Source organism: Spermophilus citellus, assembly GCF_964194105.1.
Source record: "Spermophilus citellus genome assembly, chromosome: 2".
NCBI lineage: Eukaryota > Metazoa > Chordata > Mammalia > Rodentia > Sciuridae > Spermophilus > Spermophilus citellus.
The window spans coordinates 54,992,739-55,011,125 of record NC_138183.1 but is presented as its reverse complement, the minus strand read 5'-3'; the positions used below and the strand labels follow the sequence as shown (position 1 = coordinate 55,011,125).

The window sequence follows — 18,387 nt, the reverse complement described above, 5'->3', positions numbered from 1 at the left end:
TTGTACAAAATCTGACTTTTTTATTTCGGTAAGAAGGAGATCATGTGGCTTATAGCATATTTTTTCCCATAAAATAATTTTCTCCTATGAAGTTCCACCTTCTAACATACTTTCCTCCAGAGCTATATTTTGCCAGAGGGCATCTCTATCTATCTGGTTTTGGTCTCATCTTCAATTCTCTGTTTTCTTCACTTCAGTAATTTTGACATTCCCTTGATCTATGCCATCTTTGTTGCAAATGTTCTCTCCTATAACTCTATATAGATATTTTGTTTTTCACAATATCATAAAACCTTCAGTAAAACCAGCAGGTGATATTAAAGAGATTTAATATGCTTCATTGAGAACGAAACAACAGCTTGAAAACACATGCACAAAAAGGTGACCGGCCAGTACTCTCGATTACCTGAACACTACGATGCAACTGACAACACAGTAAACAACATTCTAAGCCAATTTGGCAATTAAGTAAAATCATCTTTCAACGACCCACAGGTCAGTTTTCAAACTGAGGCTTGTTGGGTGACTGTGTAGCTAAATATTTCAACCCCTATCTAGTTGATATGTTTTTCTTGCACCAAACATGGTATCTAAATAGCAAGTTTATCCGTTTTGCTATCACTACAAAATGAAATCTCCCTAATTCATTAACAGCAGGATTCACACATATTTTTGAGGTGATACATCCTTTTAAAAGTTTCTCATGTTTTGACAATGCGGTATCTGTTTCCCTTATATGTAATCAGCATTATCTAACCTGGATGTTGACTTGCTTTTTTTTTTTTTCCTTTCAGTGTTTTTTTTTTCTATTTGAGTATATAGTTATGAAATTCACATATATGAAGCTCAAATTTTTGAACTAGTACTAAGGTGGTGTTTCACTATGAAAAAATTTTCAAGCCAATGAAGATAACTGTAGGTTTCCTATCTCCATTATAAAACTAATACTAATTTCAGAGAAGTATCCCTCCCACTGTCCCCTCACCCCCACCTACACACACACACACACACACACGATGTATGAGCATTAAGGCTATGAAACTATTATGGCTAGTATATGCTTTGGTTGTTTATCCAGGAATGGTAATGAGATGTGATGATCTACCTTCTTCAGCCAAGTCCTCCTTTGTAATAATAGCATCCATTTATTTAACAGCTAACCAACATTTGGAGTGCTGGCTATGTTTATTCAAGAGGTTTTTCCCTTTGCAAACCTAACGGGCCCATACAAGAATAAAATCCACAATCAGGCTCTTGTTGATTCCATGCTCTATTCAACCGAGATGGGTAAAACAAACAACTGAAGTATTGTTACTGGACAAGACAATCAACACTGTGGTTAACTGAAAATTACCAGTGGGACTGTCTACTTCATGCCTAATGTAGCCATTTGAAATAGTCACCCTTGATAGCCCAATAAAGAAAGTTAATTCCCAGTTACTAAAAAGAGAAAATTTCTTATTGTCAGCTTCTTATTGACAATTACATTAATAAACATTTTATTTTCCAAGACATTTTCTTTTTAGCATGTATTGTTTAGTTATAAGAAAACAAGAAATATTTTGAAACCAAAACATTTACCAGATTCTGAATATAGAAAGTAATGAAACCACAGCCAAAGAAAGGTGTTCTCTGAGTTAATATAGAGGGAACCCACTGCTGGCAGGCACCATTCTTGACGGCAGATCACGCAAAGGTGAACTGCCTGACACGTGCCCTCAAGGAGAGCAGCTTTCTTGTTTTCCACTATATTCATCACAGGAAACCCCTATCTACTTTATCCTCTGGATAAATTCTGACTTAGTGTGCCTGGCCTCTGTGACCCCATGGTATAACGATGAGCATGTATCACGTTCATTCATTCATCAAGCAATTATCAGGTACCTTCCTACAAAGTACCCATACAATGGTTGGTGCTGAGACACTAAAGATAAACAGGACTAAGCCTGGCTCTTGAGAAGATCAGAGTTCAACTCTTGCAAGTTGCTTACCACTCCCTGCATACACTACATCTCCATTGTTATATTGGCTTATTCTCACACATCTTTATATTGTTGGCCCCTGGCATACTGTAGAGACTCAATATGTTGATTCAATACCCTATGAAAACACCTGTAGATGAGAAATCAGAAGACCAGGTAGTAATCATGGTTTATTTTATTTTCTCAATCGAATGACTAGGTGACTCTCCTAGCCCCATGTGATCTTAGGGTCTACTAGTCCATGAGTGAATATGCTGATTCCAAGGTGAGAGAAATACACATATTTAAAAAGCTTAGGATATGCTTTAAAACACTTTAAAGCCCTCTAAGCCATGATCAAGGGTTCAATGACTGGGCCTTTGCTGAAATCACATCTTGAAACATTATTGTAACCATTATTGTGGAATTTACTTAATGATTTTGATGTATTGAGTTCTTTTCTTGTCTCCTCTTACCCACGGATGTATAATTTGGGTCTGCTGTATTCTTTCAAAGGAAGAATTGGCAGGATGGTTGCTGTGACTTAGGATAAGTGTGTAATCTCTTTGACTTTCGCTGGTTGGGCAAACTGCCCAGTGAATATCAATTTTTTTAGAGCTACAAATATGGTTTTAATAGATTCAGAGATTTAAAATTATTAGAATTCAGAGCACGTCTCTCCCAGGGTGAACAAATAATTCACAACAATCCATGCAGATGCAAAGGAGATGACAATGGATCAATCTGTATGTGAGGACATTGACACAGTGGGTTACTGCTCCTCCTGTCACTACAGACCCTCCCCCAACATGCACACAATTTTCACATGAAGAAAAATACCTGTCTATGGAAGTTCCAATTAGTCATAATGCCCACTTTGGGGACTGAGGAAGTCTTACAGTAAATCAGCCACTCAGAAACCACATTTGACATATTTTGGTTATAATGTAACTATAAGTTGCATAATATTGTACATATTGATTGGACCTTGGGATTATAATGGAAAGCAATTGCCATACATTGAAAGTGACCAACCACAAGATAGAAAATTGTTCCTGAGGAGACCACAAAGGGAGTCATTTTCCTTATAATCTAAAACTCCTTATTCTCCAGATGGTATATTCTATCACACAATTAAGGCTGCATTTTACCCTCAAGGTGCTAAGGTATTGTAACCTCAAATCATCCAACTGTCCAATTCCCTCGGACCAAGAGAAAGTTCTAGCAAGGTAAACTGAATTTCTCTTTATTAAAGCAGTACCACATACATTTTGAATTAGAGCAAAAGAAGAAATCAGAAGAACACCTCACCGGGTAACAACTCTCGATTGATTTAGGTTGTTGTAACAGCTATAAATTCTAATAAAATCGGACTCTCTGTTGTTTCTCAATCCTATTCCTTAAACTTTAAAAAATTATACCATATTTTAAAATTATTTTTTAAAATTAAAATACAGCCACATAGAGAGGATGGTAGGAATTCTAAAGTTGTTCTGCCCAGCATGATCCATGATTACAGTAAACCTTATAATTTCTGGACCATGATCCAATAAAAATATGCAACTATGATGAAAAGATCACATATAATAATTGCCTAACTTCACTGCTTCTATTAGAAGTTGCCTTCTGAAATAGATTCTTCTGTCAAATAAGTACTGAAAGTATGCATAATGTTTCAGTCCCACTGGGGACTACTTTTTAGTTTCTCCTTACACTCTTCTCTAAATCTTCACTAATCTATCATATGTCATGGTTCAATAGGAACATTAACTATACCTATTGGGATTCCCATGGCCATTTGGAAGTGAAGATCTGTGTCCACTTTTAAAGTTCTGAAAGAGCTGACTCGTGTTGTAGCAGAATCTTGCTAAATAACTGTTTTTAAGGAGAATATTAGGAGCGGCTGAACAATTAACAACTTCCCCCATTCCAAAACCAAAGACCCTTGGCACAATGCTGGTAAATGTTTTTATGCTTCAGTGTGGATGAAGCAAGACTTGAGTTGATGTAAGGGCAATCTCTTCCCTCCTCCTGATCACTCCTGTCCTGAGTGTGAATGACCAATGTTCCCAGAAGTATGCTGAAATTATTGATGCAACAGTTCTCCCCAATAACAAAGTGGTTATTAGAGGCATAGCTGAGCATATCTGAGAAGAATAATAAAGCAAATGACAGACTCAACAACAAACATTCCAGAGCTCTCTATGCTTTTTTTTGGCGGGGGGGGGGGGGGGGGAAGAAAAGCAATACATAGGTCCCTATGCAATATTAAAATTTTTATCTCACTTCCTTCTTCTCCCATTGATAGCTAACTAACACCTCTAAGTCTGCTTCTCCCATTGATAGCTAACTAGCACCTTTAAGCCTGCCTCGGATGCCTTATGCCATCTGACAACCCGGAAGAATCTTCCCAACAGATAACCCTGATTTTAATATTTAACAAAACTGTAGGGAGTTATAGCTCAGAGGACCACACTGATCAACATAGAATGAGAGCCAACAGGTGAACACATTCATACTCTGGGAGACATTCATGAAGTGCCTCGGAAGGCCCCAGAAAGAACCGCACCCATCAGCAGTTGTACTGATCACCTCCATGAGTCACCTTTGGTTTTCCCAGTCCTTCATTCCTACTCTGGGATCTCCCCTAAACAAAGTACTTTCACTGATCTACCTTCAGGAGGAACCAGGATGAGTCAGCTCCAAAAACATTTTGAAATGAATGGACATAACAATACCTGATTGTATCAAAATGGAGGAAGACAGGAGGTAGTGAAATGATTCACAGCAAAAAGGAAAAAAGATACAAAATGGAGAGAAAGGAACCAGGAAAACAGTGAAAGGCTAGATCTTTCACACCCAGCACAGGAAGGAAATCTAGGGAGAAGTCATACTCATCAGAAGAATCTGAAGTGTGCTGTGTGTGGTCTTAAGACCATATCAGTCTTTAGCTTTACCACCAGGGCATCTATTTGACCAGAGTTTCTCATTAGCTTTGGTCATACGTGTCAATCCCAGCTAAGGACAGGACATTAGCCTCATCCTGTTTCTTACAGCACTTTGAAACTTGTTTCACATCAGATCTGAGAAGCAGGCTCTGGTCAGAAAGTACAAGAAAGCAGCTGGCCTAGTGTTAGTCACCTCTTCAAACTAGAAGGTGTCCCACTTCACCATACACCTGGACTTCCCAGCAGATACCCTGATTTTAATATTTATTTGACAAGTACTGTCCTAAAAGGCTTCCAAGAAACAAACCCAAACTTCATCCAATAAATCTGCATAGCTCAAAAAAGACTGAATATTCAACTTGTGTAATCCACAACAGAGCCAAGTATAATAGTGAAAATGTATCCCAACACATATTGTGAGGTTGTCTTACGCCACAGTTTCTCTCATTAAGCAAAATGAACAAATCATTCATTGGTGATTGGTCTGAAATCTTTTAGTGGTTACTGATTCACAAAACCACAGAAATAATATGCACTCTGCTAATAGCCAGGGATGTTACTATGGCATCACAGCTATCACTGTTCAAACAGTGAGATCTGTTGTACTCCTATGTCAATGAGACCAAAAACTTAAAAAATAATATATCCAAATATTTAATTTGCTAAGTTAAAAATGTTTAACATCTATTTTGACCAAAAAAGAAGCAAGATATCCTAAATGAAAAATAAAATCATATGATTTTATCACACCATGTTCATAATTCCCCTATGCATAATCCTAACAGGACACTGTTCAAAATCTGTTCTATGAGATCAAGTAGAGACAACAACAAACTTCAATCATCAGGCTCCATTATGAAAAGCCTTTACAAAAATTACCTATAACATTTATTCTCTGCAATTTATTAGTTAAGCTGTTGGATACCACTGTCAAGTTCTGTTAAAAAAAAAAAAAAAACAAAGAATGTCATAGAACAGTTAAACAGTTTGAGAACAAGATAATAAAAGCCACATCTTTAATTTCCCCAAAGCAAAATTTCCATTTGGTGACATAAAGAAACTAACTTCATCGAGTCAGCCAAAGAGACTGGAATGGGAAGTAGAATAAAAACACTAAGTGAAAATCTGATTTAGCCAAGTATGATGGTACACACTGTAATGCCAGCGGCTTGGGAGACTGAGGTAGGAGGATCACAAGTTTGAGGCCAGCTTCAGAAACTTGGTAAGGCCCTAAGCAACTTAGCAAGACCCTGTCTCAAAATAAAAATTAAAAAGGCTGGGAATGTGGCTCAGTAGTAAAGCACCTCAGGGTTCAAATTCCAGTACCAAAAAAAATTAACTCTGAATCATATACTAAATGACAGTAACAATTTACTTCTGCACTAGGATCCCTGCTTGCTGTGTGTGTTTCTGTTTTCTGCTCTCTAGCTGACAAGAGTACATTCAATTTCATACAAAAGATAACGAATAGTCCTTGTATGTGTTAGACATGGACTTATATGGCTAACAGTTATAAATAAAATTCCCTTGTACATCAAAAAATTCTTTTGTTTATTCAAGAAATTCCTAATGGCTTCATTTATAAGTAAAAGTTTCTTTTTATTGGAAACCCAGTAGCACAGCACCAGTATAGACAGAAGACAGCAGGTAGCTCTTATAATGAACTTTGCACAGTTTTGGAAAATAGTATCTAAAGGCAATTTATTCTTCTGGGATCAGTAGATGACTGGTTCAAAAAGAATAGAAATCTGAGAGAATATTCTGAGATACAAAAAAAAAAAAAAATCCACCTGAGCATGTGTGTGTGTGCGTGCACGCACACACACACACACACACTATGGGGGGTCAGATTCTTGCTAATTAAAATTTCCAGTTCTTATACTCTTCTATATACACAAATCCCAGTCAAGAAAGGTCTGCAGGATCAGACCTGTACCAAGAAAAAGTATACCATCATCACATTAATTGTATTATTACTTCATAATGCCAACCAGCCAGGTTTACACAGAAGAGATTAAATAACAAGATAATCTTATAAACAATGCTCATTTCATCAGTGCACCAAATAAGTTTGATTTATATCATCGACTGTTCTTCTAATTAATTTACGCACCCACATGCTTTAATTTACACAGACAGACACCTACACTAGGTGGAGATAGCCATTTTCTTAATGTCTTGAACTTCTAAGCTGGGTTCATGTTTTGTCTCCCCAATGTTGCTGGTGTTGGTTCCCCAACACTTCAAAAATGAAATCACTATTAAAATACCTTAAAGTTGAAGCACATAGAAAGAAAATATTTTATCAAACTCAATACCTGTTTGCCCCGTCAGCATTTCTATGTTTAATATTAGGTGGTATATGGCTCTGCCTAAACTTGCACCCAGAACTCGTCATCCCAGAATTCTGGATCCACCTCTTCATACCAATACTCCATTCAGAGTGTCTGAATATATAAGTTCATCTCATATTACAGCATCAATTTTATACCCCTACATTTGTTTTAATGCAGCTTCTACTGACTTGGAGGAAAAGGAAAGGTGGCTAACTAAAAAATATATGATTTTTTAATAACACTAGGGGTTTGGATAAAATTTTTAAACTGCTCTCCAGAATACTGGTTTGTAACAGCGAGTACACTTCAGCCAGCAGTTAGAATTGGGGAAATTCCAGAGGTGGAAGAAAATTCAACTCCTAATTTCATAACCAGAATGATAAAATAATATCTCTGCATCCAGACCCATTTAAAATGTTATCAGTGACATCATAGTAATGCCAGCACTCTTTTAAAAACCTTTAAAAAAAACTAATGTAATAGAGTATCCTGGTGTCAGAATTATTTTAGTTTAGTCCTTTTACAACGTACTTAGATAGTTTCTGTGTAGGGAAGAGGATGTCTATTTACTTATTTAATGAGGCAAGCAAAGAAAAAGGTTTTTACTTTTCTTTGATATAAAACTTTTATTTATGTATGTGATCAATGTTTATTTATAAGACTTTAATACAATAACAGATGTCAGCTACATCATTGTTTTTGATTACAAACTCCTAGAGGGCAGAGACCCTCTCTGTTTAGCTCACTTTTTATAGGATGCAAACACCGCATCATACCCAAAAAGGCACTTAAAAAGATGGTTTTTATAATAACAATGATTTCAAGGGGACTTGGTCTGTTTCTGTGCTCCATGAAATTCCACTGGCAATCGCTGAACATTAAAGAGTAACACTGCTATGTTCTTGGGCAATTCCATTCTTCATATGTCTGTAATGGCACTTTTCTTTTGAAACAGAGATTATAGAGATGGGACTATTTCTACCTCCTAATGTTGCAGAGTTAGCTTTTGTGTGTTTTTTGGTTTTTGAATATTTATTTTTTAGTTGTAGTTGGAAACAATACCTTTATTTTGTTTATTTATATGTGGTGCTGAGGATCGAACCCACGGCTTCTCACGTGCTCGGTGAGCTACAACCCCAGCCCCCAGAGTTAGCTTTTGTACAACACCTGCCTGCTATACTGACACCAGAAAGATAGAAGGAAAAAAGAAAAGAAGCCTGACCCAAATTTTCCACTTCTTAGCATCAAGTTAGCACATTTCACACATCATGCAAGAAGATCTGCTACACTGATGGGGGAAACCTGCTAAGACCACTGTTACAAATGTCTGAAAAGGAAGTCTCCTTGTATTTCCCACCCTCACCAGGTTACGGAGGAAAGACTGACACAGGCATTCCTAATGTTCACTTGGATTATGCTAAACATAGGATGAATGTAGTTAAGCAGTTTTTTGTTTGTTTTGTTTTGTTGGTACTGGGGATTGAACTCAGGGGCACTGAACCACTGAGCCACATCCCCAACCCTATTTTGTATTTTTAGAGACAGGGACTCACTGAGTTGCTCAGTGCCTTGCTTTCGCTGAAGCTGGCTTTGAACTCACGATCCTCCTGTCTCAGCCTCCTGAGCTGCTGGGATTACAGGCCTGTACCACTGTACCTGGCAAGCAGTTTTTTTTGAAAAGGAATACAAACCAGCAAACAGTAGCTTGAAGTCTCTGACACATCAAAATGAAGAAGGTTTTAATATTTAATTTTGCCTAAGTCTTAAAATTTTGGTTCCTGAGTTTCCAAATTTGTGAAAGCAAAATAACTCAGTTACAATATTCAGATTATTTTCACTTTTAAAATGTGAAACCTAAAGAATAATACACAAAATGAGATTTCTTTACCTATCCAAACAAAAGTTTTCTTCTTCCTTTTGTAAGTCAAAGTAGATGGATTGTGTGTTCTAAATGTGAAGCATCCATATGACTAACTCCAAAGTATTCCAATAGAACATCACTAGTTTTCTTATGAACATAAAAAATATGGAATATATAACAAAATTTATATGTATGTATATACAAAACCCATGTACATATACACACTCACAAACACATAATTCTTTCTATTCAAGCCAGGAATTAAAATCCTTCCTGTTTTTATCTCTTTTCTTCCTTATACAAAACTGCTATGGCTTTAGCTTGCTTAAGAACATACATAAAGTAAACGTAATCATCTTATTCAGTATCTTATACTAACACTGGCAGTTCCCAACATGAACAGCTTAGGTTGTTCACCCGGGATGTAGACCACAATCTCTCATGGAAACACTGACACATGCAGGATTTAGTAGTCAGGTTCTAAGGCCACTCGACCAAAGTTATTCAACCCAGAATGTACCTGAAGCACAGAACGCCTGGAACAAAAATCCACAAATTTAATGCCACTTAAGCAGAGCATAAGTGTGAACAGCAGCAGTAGAAAAATTAAAAAGCTCTTGAAAACATGCAGAGGCACTAACTTCACAAACTGCCAAAATTTTTTAAAAGGAAGAAGCAAAAGGAAATTTATGTTCAAGAAACTTTTTTTTCTTTATGTATTAATATACTTTCAAAAGAAAACATCAAGCAACTGCTAGATATACGATCTAATTTTTGTTGTTTGTTTTGAGAAACAAATGCACTATAAAACACAGAGGAAAAAACTGTTTTCTTGTTCAAAATTTTCTATGTTCACCCTGAATTCCTTTTTCTAGGGGAAAATATATATATAACTATTTCAAGGTGGACAATATTTAAATTGTCAAGATATGTAAATTTCTTAGGGAAGAAATTTTCAAATTTCTATCTGCTTGACCACCAGCCCAAACATACATAGTGACAACAATGTGTTCACTCTTAACTGTGTGCAAGGCAGAGGACCTTATGCACAGACACAATCTTCTTCAATCCTTCCAACAGGGACAAGAAGCAATGATGAACTCAAGTCTTCCTTTCCTATTTGATCAATAAAAATCCAGAGATAAAAATGCACAGAAACAGGATTTCTGATTACTCTAATGGACTTGAAAGGATGAAGTCAGGAAAACCAAGAGCTTCCATTTGAACGTCTTCCTCTTATGCTGGAAGAAAGAAGATGGCAACCCAGAGCCACAAGGTTCTGCAGACTTTCACCAATAATACTTTCATTCAGGGCTCTAGGGAAAGGGATAACTCAATTCTGCATTCCTTTTATTTATTTATTTTTTTACTTCATCAAGGTTCATTCACTTTTTTTTTTTAAAGTCCACCAATGGTCACACAACTTTAGGTAAAAATACAAGTTAAATTTTATTAATTTGGCAAATGAAGTAATCGTGGGTATTAATCTTTTCACTAGTAGCAGGAAAACTACAACTATTAATGAAAACAGAGCTGCAGATCACTTCTAAGGAGGACAGAGCATGAGAACAAGTTGTTAAGAAAAACACAAAAGGAGAAAAATGGAAAGTGAGAACACAGGAAAGGAAAAGAGAACAGAGAAAGAGGGAAAAGGGAGATAATACTCAACTGGGAAAAGAGATAGGCAATGAAAAAAAGGAGAAAATAGCAAGAAAATGGAAATAAATCCTTGCAGTAAAAGGGCCCTTGTCCAGAGCTTCCAGAGCTCCAGACCACGGCCTTCATCTCTTGACAGAGGGATTTACTTCTCTCCAATGATTTTTTTCAAAAACGCTTTCTGTACCTAAGTAGTCTCCTCTTACTTTTCAAATTTCCATGCGTATTTTTGAATAGAAGTTCAATTTTGAAAACTTTACTTATGTGTAAAGGAATGGCTTTTATTTTAGAAATGTACTTTGGAATACACCATGGCTCCATTTAGGGCACAAAACCTCAGAGTTTCTCCAACATTCCAAACCCGACAGTCTTTCCTTTCTGAGAAACTAAGGTTCCCTCCTTCCATAGTGCCTGAAAATTACCTTTGAAATCAGTGTTTGCTGATTGTGCAAAGCCATAAAAATATGTTCATTTGTTTTTAGTTACAGGAAAACAATATGCAGGTGCCCAGTATCAGAAGCTCTCCAAGAGGCATCCACTATTGGTTATGGAAGAAAAATGCCCTCCAACCTACAGTATGTGTACAAAGCAAGGGCACCTGATGTGCTCATACCTAGACTCTGTAAGGAAGGTAAACTGCACATCAACATTCAGCCAGGCAAAGAGTCCCCAGCTCACTTACCTTCACTTGGTGGCTTGTTTCTTTCTACTCATTCACCCGACCTCACTGTGTGCCAGTAAACCATTGGTCCTTATTATATTCCTCAGCACCATAAGAATGCTTTTATATAAAAATTCATTATATAATATACCACTTTTCAATATATTGATCCTACAAACTGTAACCCTGTGAAGTGGTTCAACACGATGTCATCGCCGCACAGCAACTTGTTTCATTTACAGTATCTGTTTCACTTCTACTCATGAGCTAATATAATTCAATTTTTTTTAACTGCACACAGGCTGCTAGACACATGTGCATGGCAAATGGAATCTGAACTTAGCTTAACAGCCTCATTTATTCCTGATGGTTTAAATTATTTCATCACAATTAATGACACCCCCTCAGCTTCCTGTGCAGCGCTGCCAGATGTTCAGAGACCACAAAGCCACTCTCTTCTTTGACGGCTGGTGACAAGTCGTCCTCTGAAGGACATTCCCTAGGTGCGCGGGCCGGATGACACCTCCATTGCTTAGCACCTCTCTGCCTCCCAGAGTAACCATGAAGAGGAAAAGGCAGGAAGGCGTGAGAAACCAACTAATGCATTAGCGAGGGCAAATTCTGTGACATGAGCTAAACTCGGAGGAACAGGGTTCCTGCGCAGGAGTTTCTAACCTTGTTGTAAAAGAGCACTTTGCCTCCACCTCCCCAACCACTGGCGTCAACTGAGTGCCTAAGGTGGCGGCAGTCCTAGTGAAATGCACAGAACAATGACAATGTGAACTTTTCCAGAGACCGTTTGCTTTTGATAATTTTGTTGAGGGGGCGCTGTTTCAACTCAAACACCACACCACTACCACCATCACGCTCACTGTCTTGTTTTTAAGAATGAACAGTTTAAAATATTGTCTTCCAATCCAACCTCCAACATCTTCCATTCTCTTCTAATACAAACTCACAATACAAACACAACATTTTAGCAACCATGGTAAAATGTTTCACCCTGTGCATTAGGCTTAGTAGAATTTATTCTTTTTAGGTACTCTTGGGTTTTTTTGTTGTTGTTGTTCTTATTAGGTTTTGTGTATTGTTCCTATTTCATTCATTTTGATTAAAGAACATTGAAACACAGACTTCACACTTTTCCTGTTCTGATTCTAAGACCGTTCTTCAGCCTATCTCCTTTAATAAAAACAACAAAAATAATTTACCAGTGCATCATTAAATTCTTCATTTGAATTTCACATAAAAATACAAATTCACTTAAACATAGGTAGCAAAGAAAGTAGCAGAAGCAGTAAACATACTAGCACTTTCACAATAAGAATTCAATACTATGGATCTAATTTGGAAAACATTTCCATAAACTAGGGAACATGTGGCAGACATTTTATGGATTATTTTTTAAATGTTTTTTTTTTTTAAAAAACGCTGATCTTATTCAGGGAATACGGGGCCTTTCCGTTTGCCAAAAAGTGTAATAGGAAAACAGAAAGGCCACCTGTGTCAGCCCACCCTATAGTATGAACATGAGCTACACAGGCATTTTGGAAAACATTTTCAAACTGAGATGAGAAAAAAAAAAATCAGTATCAATACAGATTCTAAGCAGACGCAAAAAGCTCCTGTGTATGTGAGTGATTATGTATGTGGCCTACCCAGGCTAATTTCACATGCCTCCAAAACTCGGTGTACTTTCTCTTTTATAAGCTACTTGTGATTAAAACTAGAACCTCATACATATCGACTCTGACAATGGACACACAGAGTAAACTAATCAAGCCAAACAAGGTAAATTTTCCCCTCAGAGATAGCTATCCAAATCCTAAATGACTACTGAATTCTACCAGACACTCCACCCTAAATATTTTGACAGTTGTATACTAAAACCACGTTACTAGGAAGTCCTATGGAATCAGCAGTCCAGTTTTTATCAGGACAGAGGGGCTCCAGGGGAAGCTGTGCTGGTGGCAGACTTAGAGCCAGCAGACAATAGGAAACTCTTAGCACTCCCAGAGTTACATCAACTTTTCCATGGGCCGAAACTAAAATGAAATAGTTCAATTACTGAGAGGTAGATAAGTAAAATAAACAACTAATTTCATACAGTGAAGTTGGGAGAGCGTCATATGGACCTCATTCTGTTGTCTCCAAACACTTTATCAGAGGGGGAAAGGGAGCTGAATAAACTTTAAACTCTCATGTAGGGATGTATTGCTTGTGTGTCCCTGGCAGATGTGGAAAGGAGATGAAATGGGCAAGGGAGAATCAAATATCCCTTCGCTGCAGGTTTGCTGAGGGAAAAAGCACTGCAAAGATCTCACATCTGGCAATCATTTGTCAATAGCTGGAAAGAGAACGGCAGGAAACTTTCTGGCTCTTGGAGAAGATGAAAAGACAAAAACCATGTGTCACACACACATGCATGCACACACACACACATACACACTCTCACTCTGCAATGGTACAATGACTACTACACTTATTCTCCAACCCTCCTTTACCCCCCCCCCACCACCCCAATTTAATGATCTTCAGATATAGTCTACTCCATGGTCAAAAACATGCAGTCACTTGACTTGTTAAAGCTGCAGTGTATGTACATTTTTTCAAATAAACCCCAGGGCTGATGTTAGAAAATCAAAATCAGTCAAGCATAGACCGCCTGGTACTTTGGGCAGGAATCCTTGTGGTTTAGTCAATAAACAGAATCTGAATGAAAGACACCACAGTAACTAGACAGTAACGTTTTGAACAGTTCTTAACCTGAAAGAGGGGGTTGGGGGCTGGTGCACTATTGACCAAGGACGTAAGGCTACCAGTCCACTTAAATCACTCTACCTCTACCTACCTACAACATGGCTGCTTGGCACAAGGTTTGCTGAGGGAAAAAGGTCATCTACTGTTTATTTATTGATTAATTACTTACTATGATTCATTGATAATTGCACAAATTAATGTGCTTTACTGTGACATTTACATATATGCATTTCTTGCATCTTGATCATGAACCCCTTTCTTCTGCCTTCTTTTGCATTCCCTTCTCCCCGCACCAGGCTCCCCACCCCCAGCAACTATTATTTCTAACAGGGAAAAAAAAGAGAAAATGAATTTATATTTGGGAGAATATTGCAGATATATTGGGGAGGGAATATAAGTAAATAATCATACCTATTTAATAAGATGGTAAGGGAAACTTCAGACTGTTTAGTCCATAGTGGTGTGAACAATATAGAGAATTTGCTGGCTCATCATGAGTTCATAAAAATAATTGACTTTACCCCTGTAGATTTGTCATGTAATAAGAAGTGTTCAAGACACCCCATACAAAATGAATTAAGTTCTCCAAAATCAAGGAATTTAAATCTGCTGTGGTGATGGATAGACTTCAAGGGGTAGCTTCTGGTTCACCCTTATGCTGCATTTGACAGAGCAGTAGCTGCCGAGCTCATCCCTGTGATTCCATAAGTGAATGCTGCAGGTTGTTTAATAACCTGGCAAATTCACAGTAGCTTGTCAAATTATTACAGGAACAGTGTCATCACTAAACAAGCCTGATCACGGTTAATTACAATGCAGACCAGAGAGCAGCCACAATTGTTCATTAATTACAGGAAGCACCTCATTTAAATTTTATGGAAATTTACACTTGCACCCCGGTATGTCTGGAAAAAAAAGTGATCCTTCACGCATTCACAGAAGAAAGAAGTCTGTGGTTTATGAAACATCACAGTAAATTGTGTCTAATCTGGTACTGAAATATTGGTTCATTATTTACTCTAATTTTCTAAGCACTTCAGTGGTGAAAATTACCAAGTCAAACCTCACATCTTGAATTCTCAACCAAGTAAAGAACTGTGCTAAGATAACTGTAAGAACTTAATACATGATGAGACACACCTACACTAAGAAAGTTAACTTAATTAATAATGAAACACCAGCAATTAAGAGAGGTCTAAACTAGAATAATGTCCTAGAAGATAACTATGAGAGCACAATTCTTTGTTACTATACACCAGTTAACCTCCCATATTAAACAGTACCCAGTTTATACCTACTTCAAGACACTGAGGAAAACAAATTTAGACAGTGAAATGAAGTCTCAATTTCCAAGAATCTTTCTAAACCAAACATATTAACACAAAAACAGCAGACTCCCTGCCAGGCACAGACTTGAAGGATGACAGTCATTCAAAACCAAAGATAGATTATATATATATATATATGGAAGAGTTATATATTAGGGGTCTTATGATTATTAAATTACAAAGCTTCTAAAAATTCTGAAATTTTAGGGGAAAATTGCCAAGGCTTAAAAGGAAGAAGAACAGAAAGAACCAGTCATGAGAACTTACATCACCTAAAATAGAAAACTAACCCAGATATGAGAATGTGTGTCTAAATGAAAATTATTTTTAAGAAAGGATATACCCACACCATTGCTCCTAAATTGAGGTGTACAGAGGTTACTCTCAGAATCAAGAGGCCAAACAGCAAACCCACTTGTGGTTACAATGCCTGGCCCTGGAGGAAAGCCTGAGAGCCATGCAAAAATGGTGAACAACTTGGCAAGTTCTACATTGAGTTCCCTGGAGGATAGAGCTGAACTGAAAAATAAGAAATGGTTCATTCCCTAGTATGCAAAAAAGGGGAGGATATATGCCATGGCAAGAATGCAATCAGATGCAGCTAGAAAACACTCCTGGCATTGTTATCTGATGAAGAATATATTGTTAAGTTTATTATGACTGACATAATATGGATATACTAGGTATTTCTAAAATATATGGAAACCATATTCAGGAGAGAAAAGGAAAAAGGGGGGAAGAAGAGGAAATGGTTGTAGTTGGTACCAGTTAATTCAACAATTCATGGGCCTGGGGTTGTGGCTCAGCAGTAGAATGCTCACCTAGCACATGTGGGGCCGTGGGTTCAATCCTCAGCACCACATAAAAATAAATAAGTAAAATAAAGGTATTGTGTCCAACTACAACTAAAAAATAAATATTAAAAAAATCACTATAGTTGACAATCTTTTAACAGATCTAACATTTTCAATCTACCAGAAAGGTATTGCAAAATAATAAATTCAATAATATGATACATTTCATAATTTTGTCCAGAAACTTTGTCTTCTTTGCAAGGTCCATGCTGAACTGTCAATCATACAATCTGTTTACCAACAACCACAGTTTCATTTCAACTTGTAAGTGTACTTTTCTTTCTCTTGTTATGTCAAACTAATGTGCTCCATAGGTCTTTTTCAGCTTTATTTCACACATTCACATATGTTAAACCCGTTCTCTTTGCACCATAACTCAAGGTTCAAAAACAGATGATCCAACAATCACCCATAACAGACTCTTCCAGGTGATAAACATCCCTTGTCCTACCCAAAGAGTTCAAGGATCGCACAGTGTCTTCCATCACTCTGCATTTATATGTCATACACAAGCTGTTAGTTCTCTAGAACGAAGAAGCACAAGATCAAGTATCATATATGTCACACCTGCTTTCCTAGTGTTCCACAGCTATACACCACCCAGACGGTACCAGCTTAGGGCACAGCAATGCTCAGGTGGTCTTCCCTAGGCCAAGAGCAGGTGTGCAAGAGACGGTGTACCTTCAGTACCATAAACACTGAAACCTCCCCCTACCTCTACTCCCATCCTCACTCCCACTGTGAATATGTCAATTTTTAAAGCCATTCTCTCTTTTCTCAAGTGGGGTATCTAAATCAGTAAAAATGTTTTAAAACGAAGCTCACTATGCTAACCCATAAGCCTGGAAATTTAGAAAACAATGCCAAATGGACTCCCTGGGGAAAAAAATATATAACCTGGGTTTGCTCATGCTAGGGAATATCATCCATATTGAAACCTCAACCTATATCTTTGCAATGGCACATACAATCCTTAAAATTAAAAGTTACAGAGAAGTAGAGACATACCTCTAGCCAAAATGTCATACTTACATTTCAATCTGCAGCATTCTAAATGACTTCTAATGCTTCAAGGCCACATGAAAATTCAAGCCAACATTTTCAGGAAAAATTTACTCTGCATATATCTTTCCAATCCATGAAAACAGAAAATATTTATCTCTAAGTCTTTTTTTTTTTTTTTAAAGCTACCTGGGATTGAACCCAGGAGTGATTAAGCACTGAGTACTGAGCCAATCACCATCCCATTTTACTTTTTATTTTGAGACAGGGTCTTGCTAAGTTGCTTAGGGCCTCACTAAGTTGCTGATGCTGGCTTTGAATTTGATAATCCTTTTGCCTCAGCTTTCTGAGCCACTGCTACTGCACCCAGCCATACTTCTCTTCTAAAGTACTTGGTTGAATGGTTACTGTTCTAAGATGAGAGACCATAATGCAGAAGGATGACTTATTACATGTTCCTGTGCCCCACAGAGTACTTATATATGACAATGATGTTTTAAAAGATGAGAAATAATTAATATTAACAGTGGCTCTTGGTGCCAGACCCTGTGTTAACTCAGGTAATTTAAGCCTCATAATCATCTTTTCTAGTAAATCTCCATTTTACAGATGAGAAAACTAAGGCTAACTTAGGTTGAATTACTTGCCAAAAGTCTCACAGCAACTGTGTCAAACTAGACAGTCAACCTTCAGAGACCATGTTCATTTCTACTCCAGGATATGTATCTTTTGCGTATGCGTGTGGTACTGGGGATTGAACCCAGTGTTGTTCTACATTGAACTATATTCCCAGCCCTTTTCTATTTTTCATTTTGAAACACAGTCTTGCTTAGTTGCCTAGTCTGGCCTTAACCTTGTGATTTTCCTGCCTCAGCATCCCAAGTCACTGGGATTACAGGTGTGCACCATCACACCAGGCCAGAACATATTTCTTGAATGAATAAATGAATGAATGATCTCCAGTTAGACAATTCATCCTGAAAAGAGTCTTTTGTTGTATACATGCTACATTGGTCCCTC

The 18,387-nt window shown here is 37.4% G+C and overlaps 1 protein-coding gene across 10 annotated transcripts in view; it reads right to left on the bottom strand.

The window, feature by feature from the left end:
* BNC2 (basonuclin zinc finger protein 2) overlaps window positions 1-18,387 on the bottom strand; it is a 415,572-nt gene that overhangs the window by 227,388 nt on the left and 169,797 nt on the right. The gene's annotated exons all lie outside the window — the stretch shown is intronic.